This window comes from Doryrhamphus excisus, chromosome 7, assembly GCF_030265055.1.
Source record: "Doryrhamphus excisus isolate RoL2022-K1 chromosome 7, RoL_Dexc_1.0, whole genome shotgun sequence".
Classification (NCBI taxonomy): Eukaryota; Metazoa; Chordata; class Actinopteri; order Syngnathiformes; family Syngnathidae; genus Doryrhamphus; species Doryrhamphus excisus.
Window position 1 is genome coordinate 13,148,399 of NC_080472.1, and position 12,435 is coordinate 13,160,833.

The 12,435-nt window shown below is 52.7% G+C and overlaps 39 non-coding genes and 15 pseudogenes across 39 annotated transcripts; all 54 read right to left on the reverse strand.

Moving 5' to 3' along the window:
• Positions 1-91: 91 nt before the first annotated feature.
• On the reverse strand, positions 92-210 carry LOC131132884 (5S ribosomal RNA). Its single transcript, XR_009130468.1, has one exon. It is a non-coding gene; the product is annotated as a 5S ribosomal RNA (ribosomal RNA).
• Positions 211-322: 112 nt separating this feature from the next.
• Positions 323-441, reverse strand: LOC131134019 (5S ribosomal RNA). The gene has a single exon (XR_009131290.1). It is a non-coding gene; the product is annotated as a 5S ribosomal RNA (ribosomal RNA).
• A 112-nt stretch (positions 442-553) lies between these two features.
• LOC131133732 (5S ribosomal RNA) lies at positions 554-672 on the reverse strand. The gene has a single exon (XR_009131011.1). It is a non-coding gene; the product is annotated as a 5S ribosomal RNA (ribosomal RNA).
• Positions 673-784: 112 nt separating this feature from the next.
• LOC131133389 (5S ribosomal RNA) lies at positions 785-893 on the reverse strand (annotated as a pseudogene).
• A 112-nt stretch (positions 894-1,005) lies between these two features.
• Positions 1,006-1,124, reverse strand: LOC131133346 (5S ribosomal RNA; annotated as a pseudogene).
• A 112-nt stretch (positions 1,125-1,236) lies between these two features.
• Positions 1,237-1,355, reverse strand: LOC131133973 (5S ribosomal RNA). Its single transcript, XR_009131246.1, has one exon. It is a non-coding gene; the product is annotated as a 5S ribosomal RNA (ribosomal RNA).
• A 112-nt stretch (positions 1,356-1,467) lies between these two features.
• Positions 1,468-1,586, reverse strand: LOC131133733 (5S ribosomal RNA). Its single transcript, XR_009131012.1, has one exon. It is a non-coding gene; the product is annotated as a 5S ribosomal RNA (ribosomal RNA).
• Positions 1,587-1,698: 112 nt separating this feature from the next.
• Positions 1,699-1,807, reverse strand: LOC131133390 (5S ribosomal RNA; annotated as a pseudogene).
• A 112-nt stretch (positions 1,808-1,919) lies between these two features.
• LOC131132985 (5S ribosomal RNA) lies at positions 1,920-2,038 on the reverse strand. The gene has a single exon (XR_009130569.1). It is a non-coding gene; the product is annotated as a 5S ribosomal RNA (ribosomal RNA).
• Positions 2,039-2,150: 112 nt separating this feature from the next.
• Positions 2,151-2,259, reverse strand: LOC131133392 (5S ribosomal RNA; annotated as a pseudogene).
• Positions 2,260-2,371: 112 nt separating this feature from the next.
• LOC131134007 (5S ribosomal RNA) lies at positions 2,372-2,490 on the reverse strand. The gene has a single exon (XR_009131278.1). It is a non-coding gene; the product is annotated as a 5S ribosomal RNA (ribosomal RNA).
• Positions 2,491-2,601: 111 nt separating this feature from the next.
• Positions 2,602-2,720, reverse strand: LOC131133663 (5S ribosomal RNA). Its single transcript, XR_009130944.1, has one exon. It is a non-coding gene; the product is annotated as a 5S ribosomal RNA (ribosomal RNA).
• Positions 2,721-2,832: 112 nt separating this feature from the next.
• On the reverse strand, positions 2,833-2,951 carry LOC131133336 (5S ribosomal RNA; annotated as a pseudogene).
• A 112-nt stretch (positions 2,952-3,063) lies between these two features.
• LOC131133960 (5S ribosomal RNA) lies at positions 3,064-3,182 on the reverse strand. The gene has a single exon (XR_009131233.1). It is a non-coding gene; the product is annotated as a 5S ribosomal RNA (ribosomal RNA).
• A 112-nt stretch (positions 3,183-3,294) lies between these two features.
• Positions 3,295-3,403, reverse strand: LOC131133580 (5S ribosomal RNA; annotated as a pseudogene).
• Positions 3,404-3,515: 112 nt separating this feature from the next.
• Positions 3,516-3,634, reverse strand: LOC131133811 (5S ribosomal RNA). Its single transcript, XR_009131087.1, has one exon. It is a non-coding gene; the product is annotated as a 5S ribosomal RNA (ribosomal RNA).
• A 112-nt stretch (positions 3,635-3,746) lies between these two features.
• On the reverse strand, positions 3,747-3,865 carry LOC131133162 (5S ribosomal RNA). Its single transcript, XR_009130743.1, has one exon. It is a non-coding gene; the product is annotated as a 5S ribosomal RNA (ribosomal RNA).
• Positions 3,866-3,977: 112 nt separating this feature from the next.
• On the reverse strand, positions 3,978-4,096 carry LOC131133974 (5S ribosomal RNA). Its single transcript, XR_009131247.1, has one exon. It is a non-coding gene; the product is annotated as a 5S ribosomal RNA (ribosomal RNA).
• A 112-nt stretch (positions 4,097-4,208) lies between these two features.
• Positions 4,209-4,327, reverse strand: LOC131133735 (5S ribosomal RNA). Its single transcript, XR_009131013.1, has one exon. It is a non-coding gene; the product is annotated as a 5S ribosomal RNA (ribosomal RNA).
• A 112-nt stretch (positions 4,328-4,439) lies between these two features.
• Positions 4,440-4,558, reverse strand: LOC131134020 (5S ribosomal RNA). Its single transcript, XR_009131291.1, has one exon. It is a non-coding gene; the product is annotated as a 5S ribosomal RNA (ribosomal RNA).
• Positions 4,559-4,670: 112 nt separating this feature from the next.
• On the reverse strand, positions 4,671-4,789 carry LOC131133736 (5S ribosomal RNA). The gene has a single exon (XR_009131014.1). It is a non-coding gene; the product is annotated as a 5S ribosomal RNA (ribosomal RNA).
• A 112-nt stretch (positions 4,790-4,901) lies between these two features.
• Positions 4,902-5,010, reverse strand: LOC131133393 (5S ribosomal RNA; annotated as a pseudogene).
• Positions 5,011-5,122: 112 nt separating this feature from the next.
• On the reverse strand, positions 5,123-5,241 carry LOC131132960 (5S ribosomal RNA). The gene has a single exon (XR_009130542.1). It is a non-coding gene; the product is annotated as a 5S ribosomal RNA (ribosomal RNA).
• A 112-nt stretch (positions 5,242-5,353) lies between these two features.
• LOC131133394 (5S ribosomal RNA) lies at positions 5,354-5,462 on the reverse strand (annotated as a pseudogene).
• A 112-nt stretch (positions 5,463-5,574) lies between these two features.
• On the reverse strand, positions 5,575-5,693 carry LOC131133195 (5S ribosomal RNA). Its single transcript, XR_009130775.1, has one exon. It is a non-coding gene; the product is annotated as a 5S ribosomal RNA (ribosomal RNA).
• A 112-nt stretch (positions 5,694-5,805) lies between these two features.
• On the reverse strand, positions 5,806-5,924 carry LOC131134008 (5S ribosomal RNA). Its single transcript, XR_009131279.1, has one exon. It is a non-coding gene; the product is annotated as a 5S ribosomal RNA (ribosomal RNA).
• A 111-nt stretch (positions 5,925-6,035) lies between these two features.
• Positions 6,036-6,154, reverse strand: LOC131133636 (5S ribosomal RNA). The gene has a single exon (XR_009130917.1). It is a non-coding gene; the product is annotated as a 5S ribosomal RNA (ribosomal RNA).
• A 112-nt stretch (positions 6,155-6,266) lies between these two features.
• LOC131133337 (5S ribosomal RNA) lies at positions 6,267-6,385 on the reverse strand (annotated as a pseudogene).
• Positions 6,386-6,497: 112 nt separating this feature from the next.
• Positions 6,498-6,616, reverse strand: LOC131133971 (5S ribosomal RNA). The gene has a single exon (XR_009131244.1). It is a non-coding gene; the product is annotated as a 5S ribosomal RNA (ribosomal RNA).
• Positions 6,617-6,728: 112 nt separating this feature from the next.
• Positions 6,729-6,837, reverse strand: LOC131133513 (5S ribosomal RNA; annotated as a pseudogene).
• A 112-nt stretch (positions 6,838-6,949) lies between these two features.
• On the reverse strand, positions 6,950-7,068 carry LOC131133196 (5S ribosomal RNA). Its single transcript, XR_009130776.1, has one exon. It is a non-coding gene; the product is annotated as a 5S ribosomal RNA (ribosomal RNA).
• A 111-nt stretch (positions 7,069-7,179) lies between these two features.
• LOC131134009 (5S ribosomal RNA) lies at positions 7,180-7,298 on the reverse strand. The gene has a single exon (XR_009131280.1). It is a non-coding gene; the product is annotated as a 5S ribosomal RNA (ribosomal RNA).
• Positions 7,299-7,409: 111 nt separating this feature from the next.
• On the reverse strand, positions 7,410-7,528 carry LOC131133647 (5S ribosomal RNA). Its single transcript, XR_009130928.1, has one exon. It is a non-coding gene; the product is annotated as a 5S ribosomal RNA (ribosomal RNA).
• A 112-nt stretch (positions 7,529-7,640) lies between these two features.
• LOC131133338 (5S ribosomal RNA) lies at positions 7,641-7,759 on the reverse strand (annotated as a pseudogene).
• A 112-nt stretch (positions 7,760-7,871) lies between these two features.
• On the reverse strand, positions 7,872-7,990 carry LOC131133983 (5S ribosomal RNA). The gene has a single exon (XR_009131255.1). It is a non-coding gene; the product is annotated as a 5S ribosomal RNA (ribosomal RNA).
• A 112-nt stretch (positions 7,991-8,102) lies between these two features.
• LOC131133581 (5S ribosomal RNA) lies at positions 8,103-8,211 on the reverse strand (annotated as a pseudogene).
• A 112-nt stretch (positions 8,212-8,323) lies between these two features.
• On the reverse strand, positions 8,324-8,442 carry LOC131133812 (5S ribosomal RNA). The gene has a single exon (XR_009131088.1). It is a non-coding gene; the product is annotated as a 5S ribosomal RNA (ribosomal RNA).
• A 112-nt stretch (positions 8,443-8,554) lies between these two features.
• LOC131133163 (5S ribosomal RNA) lies at positions 8,555-8,673 on the reverse strand. Its single transcript, XR_009130744.1, has one exon. It is a non-coding gene; the product is annotated as a 5S ribosomal RNA (ribosomal RNA).
• Positions 8,674-8,785: 112 nt separating this feature from the next.
• On the reverse strand, positions 8,786-8,904 carry LOC131133011 (5S ribosomal RNA). The gene has a single exon (XR_009130596.1). It is a non-coding gene; the product is annotated as a 5S ribosomal RNA (ribosomal RNA).
• A 112-nt stretch (positions 8,905-9,016) lies between these two features.
• On the reverse strand, positions 9,017-9,135 carry LOC131133737 (5S ribosomal RNA). Its single transcript, XR_009131015.1, has one exon. It is a non-coding gene; the product is annotated as a 5S ribosomal RNA (ribosomal RNA).
• Positions 9,136-9,247: 112 nt separating this feature from the next.
• Positions 9,248-9,356, reverse strand: LOC131133582 (5S ribosomal RNA; annotated as a pseudogene).
• A 112-nt stretch (positions 9,357-9,468) lies between these two features.
• LOC131133841 (5S ribosomal RNA) lies at positions 9,469-9,587 on the reverse strand. The gene has a single exon (XR_009131118.1). It is a non-coding gene; the product is annotated as a 5S ribosomal RNA (ribosomal RNA).
• A 112-nt stretch (positions 9,588-9,699) lies between these two features.
• On the reverse strand, positions 9,700-9,818 carry LOC131133257 (5S ribosomal RNA). Its single transcript, XR_009130834.1, has one exon. It is a non-coding gene; the product is annotated as a 5S ribosomal RNA (ribosomal RNA).
• Positions 9,819-9,930: 112 nt separating this feature from the next.
• On the reverse strand, positions 9,931-10,049 carry LOC131133975 (5S ribosomal RNA). The gene has a single exon (XR_009131248.1). It is a non-coding gene; the product is annotated as a 5S ribosomal RNA (ribosomal RNA).
• Positions 10,050-10,161: 112 nt separating this feature from the next.
• On the reverse strand, positions 10,162-10,280 carry LOC131133738 (5S ribosomal RNA). The gene has a single exon (XR_009131016.1). It is a non-coding gene; the product is annotated as a 5S ribosomal RNA (ribosomal RNA).
• A 112-nt stretch (positions 10,281-10,392) lies between these two features.
• On the reverse strand, positions 10,393-10,501 carry LOC131133395 (5S ribosomal RNA; annotated as a pseudogene).
• A 112-nt stretch (positions 10,502-10,613) lies between these two features.
• Positions 10,614-10,732, reverse strand: LOC131132961 (5S ribosomal RNA). The gene has a single exon (XR_009130543.1). It is a non-coding gene; the product is annotated as a 5S ribosomal RNA (ribosomal RNA).
• A 112-nt stretch (positions 10,733-10,844) lies between these two features.
• On the reverse strand, positions 10,845-10,953 carry LOC131133444 (5S ribosomal RNA; annotated as a pseudogene).
• Positions 10,954-11,065: 112 nt separating this feature from the next.
• Positions 11,066-11,184, reverse strand: LOC131133197 (5S ribosomal RNA). Its single transcript, XR_009130777.1, has one exon. It is a non-coding gene; the product is annotated as a 5S ribosomal RNA (ribosomal RNA).
• A 112-nt stretch (positions 11,185-11,296) lies between these two features.
• Positions 11,297-11,415, reverse strand: LOC131133018 (5S ribosomal RNA). Its single transcript, XR_009130603.1, has one exon. It is a non-coding gene; the product is annotated as a 5S ribosomal RNA (ribosomal RNA).
• A 111-nt stretch (positions 11,416-11,526) lies between these two features.
• Positions 11,527-11,645, reverse strand: LOC131133665 (5S ribosomal RNA). Its single transcript, XR_009130946.1, has one exon. It is a non-coding gene; the product is annotated as a 5S ribosomal RNA (ribosomal RNA).
• Positions 11,646-11,757: 112 nt separating this feature from the next.
• On the reverse strand, positions 11,758-11,876 carry LOC131133164 (5S ribosomal RNA). Its single transcript, XR_009130745.1, has one exon. It is a non-coding gene; the product is annotated as a 5S ribosomal RNA (ribosomal RNA).
• Positions 11,877-11,988: 112 nt separating this feature from the next.
• Positions 11,989-12,107, reverse strand: LOC131133976 (5S ribosomal RNA). The gene has a single exon (XR_009131249.1). It is a non-coding gene; the product is annotated as a 5S ribosomal RNA (ribosomal RNA).
• Positions 12,108-12,219: 112 nt separating this feature from the next.
• LOC131133133 (5S ribosomal RNA) lies at positions 12,220-12,338 on the reverse strand. Its single transcript, XR_009130714.1, has one exon. It is a non-coding gene; the product is annotated as a 5S ribosomal RNA (ribosomal RNA).
• Between the last annotated feature and the right edge of the window lie 97 nt (positions 12,339-12,435).

Sequence of the window (12,435 nt, forward strand, 5' to 3'; positions counted from 1 at the left end):
CTTATTTGAAGGCGACGCAGGCCAAACTAGACTCCAGCAAAAAGTGTCAAACAGCGCCCTCTGCTGTCAGGCAAGAGCATAAACTATAAAAAGCTTACAGCACCTGGTATTCCCAGGCGGACTCCCATCCAAGTACTAAGCAGGCCCGCCCCTGCTTAGCTTCCGAGATCGGACGAGATCGGGCGTTTTCAGGGTAGTATGGCCGTAAGCTGCCAGGGCAACTGAAAAGATCCTATTTGAAGGCGACACAGGCCAAACTAGACTCCAGCAAAAAGTGTCAAACAGCGCCCTCTGCTGTCAGGCAAGAGCAGAAACCATAAAAAGCTTACAGCACCTGGAATTCCCAGGCGGTCTCCCATCCAAGTACTAACCAGGCCCGCCGCTGCTTAGCTTCCGAGATCTGACGAGATCGGGCGTTTTCAGGGTAGTATGGCCGTAAGCTGCCAGGACAACTGAAAAGATCTTATTTGAAGGCGACGCAGGCCAAACTAGACTCCAGCAAAAAGTGTCAAACAGCGCCCTCTGCTGTCAGGCAAGAGCATAAACTATAAAAAGCTTACAGCACCTGGTATTCCCAGGCGGACTCCCATCCAAGTACTAACCAGGCCCGCCCCTGCTTAGCTTCCGAGATCGGACGAGATCGGGCGTTTTCAGGGTAGTATGGCCGTAAGCTGCCAGGGCAACTGAAAAGATCCTATTTGAAGGCGACGCAGGCCAAACTAGACTCCAGCAAAAAGTGTCAAACAGCGCCCTCTGCTGTCAGGCAAGAGCAGAAACCATAAAAAGCTTACAGCACCTGGTATTCCCAGGCGGTCTCCCATCCAAGTACTAACCAGGCCCGCCCCTGCTTAGCTTCCGAGATCGGGCGTTTTCAGGGTAGTATGGCCGAAAGCTGCCAGGTCAACTGAAAAGATCCTATTTGAAGGCGACGCAGGCCAAAATAGACTCCAGCAAAAAGTGTCAAACAGCGCCCTTTGCTGTCAGGCAAGAGCAGAAGCCATAAAAAGCTTGCAGCACCTGGTATTCCCAGGCGGTCTCCCATCCAAGTACTAACCAGGCCCGCCCCTGCTTAGCTTCCGAGATCGGACGAGATCGGGCGTTTTCAAGGTAGTATGGCGGTATGGTGCCAGGGCTACTAAAAAGATCCTATTTGAAGGCGACGCAGGCCAAATTAGACTCCAGCAAAAAGTGTCAAACAGCGCCCTCTGCTGTCAGGCAAGAGCAGAAACCATAAAAAGCTTACAGCACCTGGTATTCCCAGGCGGTCTCCCATCCAAGTACTAACCAGGCCCGCCGCTGCTTAGCTTCCGAGATCTGACGAGATCGGGCGTTTTCAGGGTAGTATGGCCGTAAGCTGCCAGGACAACTGAAAAGATCTTATTTGAAGGCGACGCAGGCCAAACTAGACTCCAGCAAAAAGTGTCAAACAGCGCCCTCTGCTGTCAGGCAAGAGCATAAACTATAAAAAGCTTACAGCACCTGGTATTCCCAGGCGGACTCCCATCCAAGTACTAACCAGGCCCGCCCCTGCTTAGCTTCCGAGATCGGACGAGATCGGGCGTTTTCAGGGTAGTATGGCCGTAAGCTGCCAGGGCAACTGAAAAGATCCTATTTGAAGGCGACGCAGGCCAAACTAGACTCCAGCAAAAAGTGTCAAACAGCGCCCTCTGCTGTCAGGCAAGAGCAGAAACCATAAAAAGCTTACAGCACCTGGTATTCCCAGGCGGTCTCCCATCCAAGTACTAACCAGGCCCGCCCCTGCTTAGCTTCCGAGATCGGGCGTTTTCAGGGTAGTATGGCCGAAAGCTGCCAGGTCAACTGAAAAGATCCTATTTGAAGGCGACGCAGGCCAAAATAGACTCCAGCAAAAAGTGTCAAACAGCGCCCTCTGCTGTCAGGCAAGAGCAGAAGCCATAAAAAGCTTGCAGCACCTGGTATTCCCAGGCGGTCTCCCATCAAAGTACTAACCAGGCCCGCCCCTGCTTAGCTTCCGAGGTCCGACGAGATCGGGCGTTTTCAGGGTAGTATGGCCGTAAGCTGCCAGGGCAACTGAAAAGATCCTATTTGAAGGCGACGCAGGCCAAACTAGACTCCAGCAAAAAGTGTCAAACAGCGCCCTCTGCTGTCAGGCAAGAGCAGAAACCATAAAAAGCTTACAGCACCTGGTATTCCCAGGCGGTCTCCCATCCAAGTACTAACCAGGCCCGCCCCTGCTTAGCTTCCGAGATCGGGCGTTTTCAGGGTAGTATGGCCGAAAGCTGCCAGGGTAACTGAAAAGATCCTATTTGAAGGCGACGCAGGCCAAACTAGACTCCAGCAAAAAGTGTCAAACAGCGCCCTCTGCTGTCAGGCAAGAGCAGAAACCATAAAAAGCTTACAGCACCAGGTATTCCCAGGCGGTCTCCCATCCAAGTACTAACCACGCCCGCCCCTGCTTAGCTTCCGAGATCGGACGAGATCGGGCGTTTTCAGGGTAGTATGGCCGTAAGCTGCCAGGACAACTGAAAAGATCTTATTTGAAGGCGACGCAGGCCAAACTAGATCCAGCAAAAAGTGTCAAACAGCGCCCTCTGCTGTCAGGCAAGAGCAGAAACTATAAAAAACTTACAGCACCTGGTATTCCCAGGCGGTCTCCCATCCAAGTACTAACCAGGCCCACCCCTGCTTAGCTTCCGAGATCGGACGAGATCGGGCGTTTTCAGGGTAGTATGGCCGTAAGCTGCCAGGGCAACTGAAAAGATCCTATTTGAAGGCGACACAGGCCAAACTAGACTCCAGCAAAAAGTGTCAAACAGCGCCCTCTGCTGTCAGGCAAGAGCAGAAACCATAAAAAGCTTACAGCACCTGGAATTCCCAGGCGGTCTCCCATCCAAGTATTAAACAGGCCCGCCCCTGCTTAGCTTCCGAGGTCGGACGAGATCGGGCGTTGTGAGGGGAGTATGGCCATAAGCTGCCAGGTCAACTGAAAAGATCCTATTTGAAGGTGACGCAGGCCAAACTAGACTCCAGCAAAAAGTGTCAAACAGCGCCCTCTGCTGTCAGGCAAGAGCAGAAACCATAAAAAGCTTACAGCACCTGGTATTCCCAGGCGGTCTCCCATCCAAGTACTAACCAGGCCCGCCCCTGCTTAGCTTCCGAGATCGGACGAGATCGGGCGTTTTCAGGGTAGTATGGCCGTAAGCTGCCAGGGCAACTGAAAAGATCCTATTTGAAGGCCACACAGGCCAAACTAGACTCCAGCAAAAAGTGTCAAACAGCGCCCTCTGCTGTCAGGCAAGAGCAGTAACCATAAAAAGCTTACAGCACCTGGAATTCCCAGGCGGTCTCCCATCCAAGTATTAAACAGGCCCGCACCTGCTTAGCTTCCGAGATCGGGCGTTTTCAGGGTAGTATGGCCGTAAGCTGCCAGGACAACTGAAAAGATCTTATTTGAAGGCGACGCAGGCCAAACTAGACTCCAGCAAAAAGTGTCAAACAGCACCCTCTGCTGTCAGGCAAGAGCAGAAACCATAAAAAGCTTACAGCACCTGGTATTCCCAGGCGGTCTCCCATCCAAGTACTAACCAGGCCCGCCCCTGCTTAGCATCCGAGATCGGACGAGATCGGGCGTTTTCAGGGTAGTATGGCCGTAAGCTGCCAGGGCAACTGAAGAGATCCTATTTGAAGGCGACGCAGGCCAAAGTAGACTCCAGCAAAAAGTGTCAAACAGCGCCCTCTGCTGTCAGGCAAGAGCAGAAACCATAAAAAGCTTACAGCACCTGGTTTTTCCAGGCGGCCTCCCATCCAAGTACTAACCAGGCCCGCCCCTGCTTAGCTTCCGAGATCGGACGAGATCGGGCGTTTTCAAGGTAGTATGGCCGTATGCTGCCAGGGCTACTAAAAAGATCCTATTTGAAGGCGACGCAGGCCAAATTAGACTCCAGCAAAAAGTGTCAAACAGCGCCCTCTGCTGTCAGGCAAGAGCAGAAACCATAAAAAGCTTACAGCACCTGGTATTCCCAGGCGGTCTCCCATCCAAGTACTAACCAGGCCCGCCGCTGCTTAGCTTCCGAGATCTGACGAGATCGGGCGTTTTCAGGGTAGTATGGCCGTAAGCTGCCAGGACAACTGAAAAGATCTTATTTGAAGGCGACGCAGGCCAAACTAGACTCCAGCAAAAAGTGTCAAACAGCGCCCTCTGCTGTCAGGCAAGAGCATAAACTATAAAAAGCTTACAGCACCTGGTATTCCCAGGCGGACTCCCATCCAAGTACTAACCAGGCCCGCCCCTGCTTAGCTTCCGAGATCGGACGAGATCGGGCGTTTTCAGGGTAGTATGGCCGTAAGCTGCCAGGGCAACTGAAAAGATCCTATTTGAAGGCGACACAGGCCAAACTAGACTCCAGCAAAAAGTGTCAAACAGCGCCCTCTGCTGTCAGGCAAGAGCAGAAACCATAAAAAGCTTACAGCACCTGGAATTCCCAGGCGGTCTCCCATCCAAGTACTAACCAGGCCCGCCGCTGCTTAGCTTCCGAGATCTGACGAGATCGGGCGTTTTCAGGGTAGTATGGCCGTAAGCTGCCAGGACAACTGAAAAGATCTTATTTGAAGGCGACGCAGGCCAAACTAGACTCCAGCAAAAAGTGTCAAACAGCGCCCTCTGCTGTCAGGCAAGAGCATAAACTATAAAAAGCTTACAGCACCTGGTATTCCCAGGCGGACTCCCATCCAAGTACTAACCAGGCCCGCCCCTGCTTAGCTTCCGAGATCGGACGAGATCGGGCGTTTTCAGGGTAGTATGGCCGTAAGCTGCCAGGGCAACTGAAAAGATCCTATTTGAAGGCGACGCAGGCCAAACTAGACTCCAGCAAAAAGTGTCAAACAGCGCCCTCTGCTGTCAGGCAAGAGCAGAAACCATAAAAAGCTTACAGCACCTGGTATTCCCAGGCGGTCTCCCATCCAAGTACTAACCAGGCCCGCCCCTGCTTAGCTTCCGAGATCGGGCGTTTTCAGGGTAGTATGGCCGAAAGCTGCCAGGTCAACTGAAAAGATCCTATTTGAAGGCGACGCAGGCCAAAATAGACTCCAGCAAAAAGTGTCAAACAGCGCCCTCTGCTGTCAGGCAAGAGCAGAAGCCATAAAAAGCTTGCAGCACCTGGTATTCCCAGGCGGTCTCCCATCCAAGTACTAACCAGGCCCGCCCCTGCTTAGCTTCCGAGGTCCGACGAGATCGGGCGTTTTCAGGGTAGTATGGCCGTAAGCTGCCAGGGCAACTGAAAAGATCCTATTTGAAGGCGACGCAGGCCAAACTAGACTCCAGCAAAAAGTGTCAAACAGCGCCCTCTGCTGTCAGGCAAGAGCAGAAACCATAAAAAGCTTACAGCACCTGGTATTCCCAGGCGGTCTCCCATCCAAGTACTAACCAGGCCCGCCCCTGCTTAGCTTCCGAGATCGGGCGTTTTCAGGGTAGTATGGCCGAAAGCTGCCAGGTCAACTGAAAAGATCCTATTTGAAGGCGACGCAGGTCAAAATAGACTCCAGCAAAAAGTGTCAAACAGCGCCCTCTGCTGTCAGGCAAGAGCAGAAACCATAAAAAGCTTGCAGCACCTGGTATTCCCAGGCGGTCTCCCATCCAAGTAATAACCAGGCCCGCCCCTGCTTAGCTTCCGAGGTCCGACGAGATCGGGCGTTTTCAGGGTAGTATGGCCGTAAGCTGCCAGGGCAACTGAAAAGATCCTATTTGAAGGCGACGCAGGCCAAACTAGACTCCAGCAAAAAGTGTCAAACAGCGCCCTCTGCTGTCAGGCAAGAGCAGAAACCATAAAAAGCTTACAGCACCAGGTATTCCCAGGCGGTCTCCCATCCAAGTACTAACCACGCCCGCCCCTGCTTAGCTTCCGAGATCGGACGAGATCGGGCGTTTTCAGGGTAGTATGGCCGTAAGCTGCCAGGACAGCTGAAAAGATCTTATTTGAAGGCGACGCAGGCCAAACTAGATCCAGCAAAAAGTGTCAAACAGCGCCCTCTGTTGTCAGGCAAGAGCAGAAACTATAAAAAGCTTACAGCACCTGGTATTCCCAGGCGGTCTCCCATCCAAGTACTAACCAGGCCCACCCCTGCTTAGCTTCCGAGATCGGACGAGATCGGGCGTTTTCAGGGTAGTATGGCCGTAAGCTGCCAGGGCAACTGAAAAGATCCTATTTGAAGGCGACACAGGCCAAACTAGACTCCAGCAAAAAGTGTCAAACAGCGCCCTCTGCTGTCAGGCAAGAGCAGAAACCATAAAAAGCTTACAGCACCTGGAATTCCCAGGCGGTCTCCCATCCAAGTATTAAACAGGCCCGCCCCTGCTTAGCTTCCGAGGTCGGACGAGATCGGGCGTTGTGAGGGGAGTATGGCCATAAGCTGCCAGGTCAACTGAAAAGATCCTATTTGAAGGTGACGCAGGCCAAACTAGACTCCAGCAAAAAGTGTCAAACAGCGCCCTCTGCTGTCAGGCAAGAGCAGAAACCATAAAAAGCTTACAGCACCTGGTATTCCCAGGCGGTCTCCCATCCAAGTACTAACCAGGCCCGCCCCTGCTTAGCTTCCGAGATCGGACGAGATCGGGCGTTTTCAGGGTAGTATGGCCGTAAGCTGCCAGGGCAACTGAAAAGATCCTATTTGAAGGCCACACAGGCCAAACTAGACTCCAGCAAAAAGTGTCAAACAGCGCCCTCTGCTGTCAGGCAAGAGCAGAAACCATAAAAAGCTTACAGCACCTGGAATTCCCAGGCGGTCTCCCATCCAAGTATTAAACAGGCCCGCCCCTGCTTAGCTTCCGAGATCGGGCGTTTTCAGGGTAGTATGGCCGAAAGCTGCCAGGTCAACTGAAAAGATCCTATTTGAAGGCGACGCAGGTCAAAATAGACTCCAGCAAAAAGTGTCAAACAGCGCCCTCTGCTGTCAGGCAAGAGCAGAAACCATAAAAAGCTTGCAGCACCTGGTATTCCCAGGCGGTCTCCCATCCAAGTAATAACCAGGCCCGCCCCTGCTTAGCTTCCGAGGTCCGACGAGATCGGGCGTTTTCAGGGTAGTATGGCCGTAAGCTGCCAGGGCAACTGAAAAGATCCTATTTGAAGGCGACGCAGGCCAAACTAGACTCCAGCAAAAGTGTCAAACAGCGCCCTCTGCTGTCAGGCAAGAGCAGAAACCATAAAAAGCTTACAGCACCAGGTATTCCCAGGCGGTCTCCCATCCAAGTACTAACCACGCCCGCCCCTGCTTAGCTTCCGAGATCGGACGAGATCGGGCGTTTTCAGGGTAGTATGGCCGTAAGCTGCCAGGACAACTGAAAAGATCTTATTTGAAGGCGACGCAGGCCAAACTAGATCCAGCAAAAAGTGTCAAACAGCGCCCTCTGCTGTCAGGCAAGAGCAGAAACTATAAAAAGCTTACAGCACCTGGTATTCCCAGGCGGTCTCCCATCCAAGTACTAACCAGGCCCACCCCTGCTTAGCTTCCGAGATCGGACGAGATCGGGCGTTTTCAGGGTAGTATGGCCGTAAGCTGCCAGGGCAACTGAAAAGATCCTATTTGAAGGCGACACAGGCCAAACTAGACTCCAGCAAAAAGTGTCAAACAGCGCCCTCTGCTGTCAGGCAAGAGCAGAAACCATAAAAAGCTTACAGCACCTGGAATTCCCAGGCGGTCTCCCATCCAAGTATTAAACAGGCCCGCCCCTGCTTAGCTTCCGAGGTCGGACGAGATCGGGCGTTGTGAGGGGAGTATGGCCATAAGCTGCCAGGTCAACTGAAAAGATCCTATTTGAAGGTGACGCAGGCCAAACTAGACTCCAGCAAAAAGTGTCAAACAGCGCCCTCTGCTGTCAGGCAAGAGCAGAAACCATAAAAAGCTTACAGCACCTGGTATTCCCAGGCGGTCTCCCATCCAAGTACTAACCAGGCCCGCCCCTGCTTAGCTTCCGAGATCGGACGAGATCGGGCGTTTTCAGGGTAGTATGGCCGTAAGCTGCCAGGGCAACTGAAAAGATCCTATTTGAAGGCCACACAGGCCAAACTAGACTCCAGCAAAAAGTGTCAAACAGCGCCCTCTGCTGTCAGGCAAGAGCAGAAACCATAAAAAGCTTACAGCACCTGGAATTCCCAGGCGGTCTCCCATCCAAGTATTAAACAGGCCCGCACCTGCTTAGCTTCCGAGATCGGGCGTTTTCAGGGTAGTATGGCCGTAAGCTGCCAGGACAACTGAAAAGATCTTATTTGAAGGCGACGCAGGCCAAACTAGACTCCAGCAAAAAGTGTCAAACAGCGCCCTCTGCTGTCAGGCAAGAGCAGAAACCATAAAAAGCTTACAGCACCTGGTATTCCCAGGCGGTCTCCCATCCAAGTACTAACCAGGCCCGCCCCTGCTTAGCATCCGAGATCGGACGAGATCGGGCGTTTTCAGGGTAGTATGGCCGTAAGCTGCCAGGGCAACTGAAGAGATCCTATTTGAAGGCGACGCAGGCCAAAGTAGACTCCAGCAAAAAGTGTCAAACAGCGCCCTCTGCTGTCAGGCAAGAGCAGAAACCATAAAAAGCTTACAGCACCTGGTTTTTCCAGGCGGCCTCCCATCCAAGTACTAACCAGGCCCGCCCCTGCTTAGCTTCCGAGATCGGACGAGATCGGGCGTTTTCAAGGTAGTATGGCCGTATGCTGCCAGGGCTACTAAAAAGATCCTATTTGAAGGCGACGCAGGCCAAATTAGACTCCAGCAAAAAGTGTCAAACAGCGCCCTCTGCTGTCAGGCAAGAGCAGAAACCATAAAAAGCTGACAGCACCTGGTATTCCCAGGCGGTCCCCCATCCAAGTACTAACCAGGCCCGCCGCTGCTTAGCTTCCGAGATCTGACGAGATCGGGCGTTTTCAGGGTAGTATGGCCGTAAGCTGCCAGGACAACTGAAAAGATCTTATTTGAAGGCGACGCAGGCCAAACTAGACTCCAGCAAAAAGTGTCAAACAGCGCCCTCTGCTGTCAGGCAAGAGCATAAACTATAAAAAGCTTACAGCACCTGGTATTCCCAGGCGGACTCCCATCCAAGTACTAACCAGGCCCGCCCCTGCTTAGCTTCCGAGATCGGACGAGATCGGGCGTTTTCAGGGTAGTATGGCCGTAAGCTGCCAGGGCAACTGAAAAGATCCTATTTGAAGGCGACACAGGCCAAACTAGACTCCAGCAAAAAGTGTCAAACAGCGCCCTCTGCTGTCAGGCAAGAGCAGAAACCATAAAAAGCTTACAGCACCTGGAATTCCCAGGCGGTCTCCCATCCAAGTATTAAACAGGCCCGCACCTGCTTAGCTTCCGAGATCGGGCGTTTTCAGGGTAGTATGGCCGTAAGCTGCCAGGACAACTGAAAAGATCTTATTTGAAGGCGACGCAGGCCAAACTAGACTCCAGCAAAAAGTGTCAAACAGCGCCCTCTGCTGTCAGGCAAGAGCAGAAACCATAAAAAGCTTACAGCACCTGGTATTCCCAGGCGGTCTCCCATCCAAGTACTAACCAGGCCCGCCCCTGCTTAGCCTCCGAGATCGGACGAGATCGGGCGTTTTCAGGGTAGTATGGCCGTAAGCTGCCAGGGCAACTGAAGAGATCCTATTTGAAGGCGACGCAGGCCAAAGTAGACTCCAGCAAAAAGTGTCAAACAGCGCCCTCTGCTGTCAGGCAAGAGCAGAAACCATAAAAAGCTTACAGCACCTGGTTTTTCCAGGCGGTCTCCCATCCAAGTACTAACCAGGCCCGCCCCTGCTTAGCTTCCGAGATCGGACGAGATCGGGCGTTTTCAAGGTAGTATGGCGGTATGCTGCCAGGGCTACTAAAAAGATCCTATTTGAAGGCGACGCAGGCCAAATTAGACTCCAGCAAAAAGTGTCAAACAGCGCCCTCTGCTGTCAGGCAAGAGCAGAAACCATAAAAAGCTTACAGCACCTGGTATTCCCAGGCGGTCTCCCATCCAAGTACTAACCAGGCCCGCCGCTGCTTAGCTTCCGAGATCTGACGAGATCGGGCGTTTTCAGGGTAGTATGGCCGTAAGCTGCCAGGACAACTGAAAAGATCTTATTTGAAGGCGACGCAGGCCAAACTAGACTCCAGCAAAAAGTGTCAAACAGCGCCCTCTGCTGTCAGGCAAGAGCATAAACTATAAAAAGCTTACAGCACCTGGTATTCCCAGGCGGACTCCCATCCAAGTACTAACCAGGCCCGCCCCTGCTTAGCTTCCGAGATCGGACGAGATCGGGCGTTTTCAGGGTAGTATGGCCGTAAGCTGCCAGGGCAACTGAAAAGATCCTATTTGAAGGCGACGCAGGCCAAACTAGACTCCAGCAAAAAGCGTCAAACAGCGCCCTCTGCTGTCAGGCAAGAGCAGAAACCATAAAAAGCTTACAGCACCTGGTATTCCCAGGCGGTCTCCCATCCAAGTACTAACCAGGCCCGCCCCTGCTTAGCTTCCGAGATCGGGCGTTTTCAGGGTAGTATGGCCGAAAGCTGCCAGGTCAACTGAAAAGATCCTATTTGAAGGCGACGCAGGCCAAAATAGACTCCAGCAAAAAGTGTCAAACAGCGCCCTCTGCTGTCAGGCAAGAGCAGAAGCCATAAAAAGCTTGCAGCACCTGGTATTCCCAGGCGGTCTCCCATCCAAGTACTAACCAGGCCCGCCCCTGCTTAGCTTCCGAGGTCCGACGAGATCGGGCGTTTTCAGGGTAGTATGGCCGTAAGCTGCCAGGGCAACTGAAAAGATCCTATTTGAAGGCGACGCAGGCCAAACTAGACTCCAGCAAAAAGTGTCAAACAGCGCCCTCTGCTGTCAGGCAAGAGCAGAAACCATAAAAAGCTTACAGCACCTGGTATTCCCAGGCGGTCTCCCATCCAAGTACTAACCAGGTCCGCCCCTGCTTAGCTTCCGAGATCGGGCGTTTTCAGGGTAGTATGGCCGAAAGCTGCCAGTTCAACTGAAAAGATCCTATTTGAAGGCGACGCAGGCCAAAATAGACTCCAGCAAAAAGTGTCAAACAGCGCCCTCTGCTGTCAGGCAAGAGCAGAAACCATAAAAAGCTTGCAGCACCTGGTATTCCCAGGCGGTCTCCCATCCAAGTAATAACCAGGCCCGCCCCTGCTTAGCTTCCGAGGTCCGACGAGATCGGGCGTTTTCAGGGTAGTATGGCCGTAAGCTGCCAGGGCAACTGAAAAGATCCTATTTGAAGGCGACGCAGGCCAAACTAGACTCCAGCAAAAAGTGTCAAACAGCGCCCTCTGCTGTCAGGCAAGAGCAGAAACCATAAAAAGCTTACAGCACCTGGTATTCCCAGGCGGTCTCCCATCCAAGTACTAACCACGCCCGCCCCTGCTTAGCTTCCGAGATCGGACGAGATCGGGCGTTTTCAGGGTAGTATGGCCGTAAGGTGCCAGGACAACTGAAAAGATCTTATTTGAAGGCGACGCAGGCCAAACTAGATCCAGCAAAAAGTGTCAAACAGCGCCCTCTGCTGTCAGGCAAGAGCAGAAACTATAAAAAACTTACAGCACCTGGTATTCCCAGGCGGTCTCCCATCCAAGTACTAACCAGGCCCACCCCTGCTTAGCTTCCGAGATCGGACGAGATCGGGCGTTTTCAGGGTAGTATGGCCGTAAGCTGCCAGGGCAACTGAAGAGATCCTATTTGAAGGCGACGCAGGCCAAAGTAGACTCCAGCAAAAAGTGTCAAACAGCGCCCTCTGCTGTCAGGCAAGAGCAGAAACCATAAAAAGCTTACAGCACCTGGTTTTTCCAGGCGGCCTCCCATCCAAGTACTAACCAGGCCCGCCCCTGCTTAGCTTCCGAGATCGGACGAGATCGGGCGTTTTCAAGGTAGTATGGCCGTATGCTGCCAGGGCTACTAAAAAGATCCTATTTGAAGGCGACGCAGGCCAAATTAGACTCCAGCAAAAAGTGTCAAACAGCGCCCTCTGCTGTCAGGCAAGAGCAGAAACCATAAAAAGCTTACAGCACCTGGTATTCCCAGGCGGTCTCCCATCCAAGTACTAACCAGGCCCGCCGCTGCTTAGCTTCCGAGATCTGACGAGATCGGGCGTTTTCAGGGTAGTATGGCCGTAAGCTGCCAGGACAACTGAAAAGATCTTATTTGAAGGCGACGCAGGCCAAACTAGACTCCAGCAAAAAGTGTCAAACAGCGCCCTCTGCTGTCAGGCAAGAGCATAAACTATAAAAAGCTTACAGCACCTGGTATTCCCAGGCGGACTCCCATCCAAGTACTAAGCAGGCCCGCCCCTGCTTAGCTTCCGAGATCGGACGAGATCGGGCGTTTTCAAGGTAGTATGGCCGTATGCTGCCAGGGCTACTAAAAAGATCCTATTTGAAGGCGACGCAGGCCAAATTAGACTCCAGCAAAAAGTGTCAAACAGCGCCCTCTGCTGTCAGGCAAGA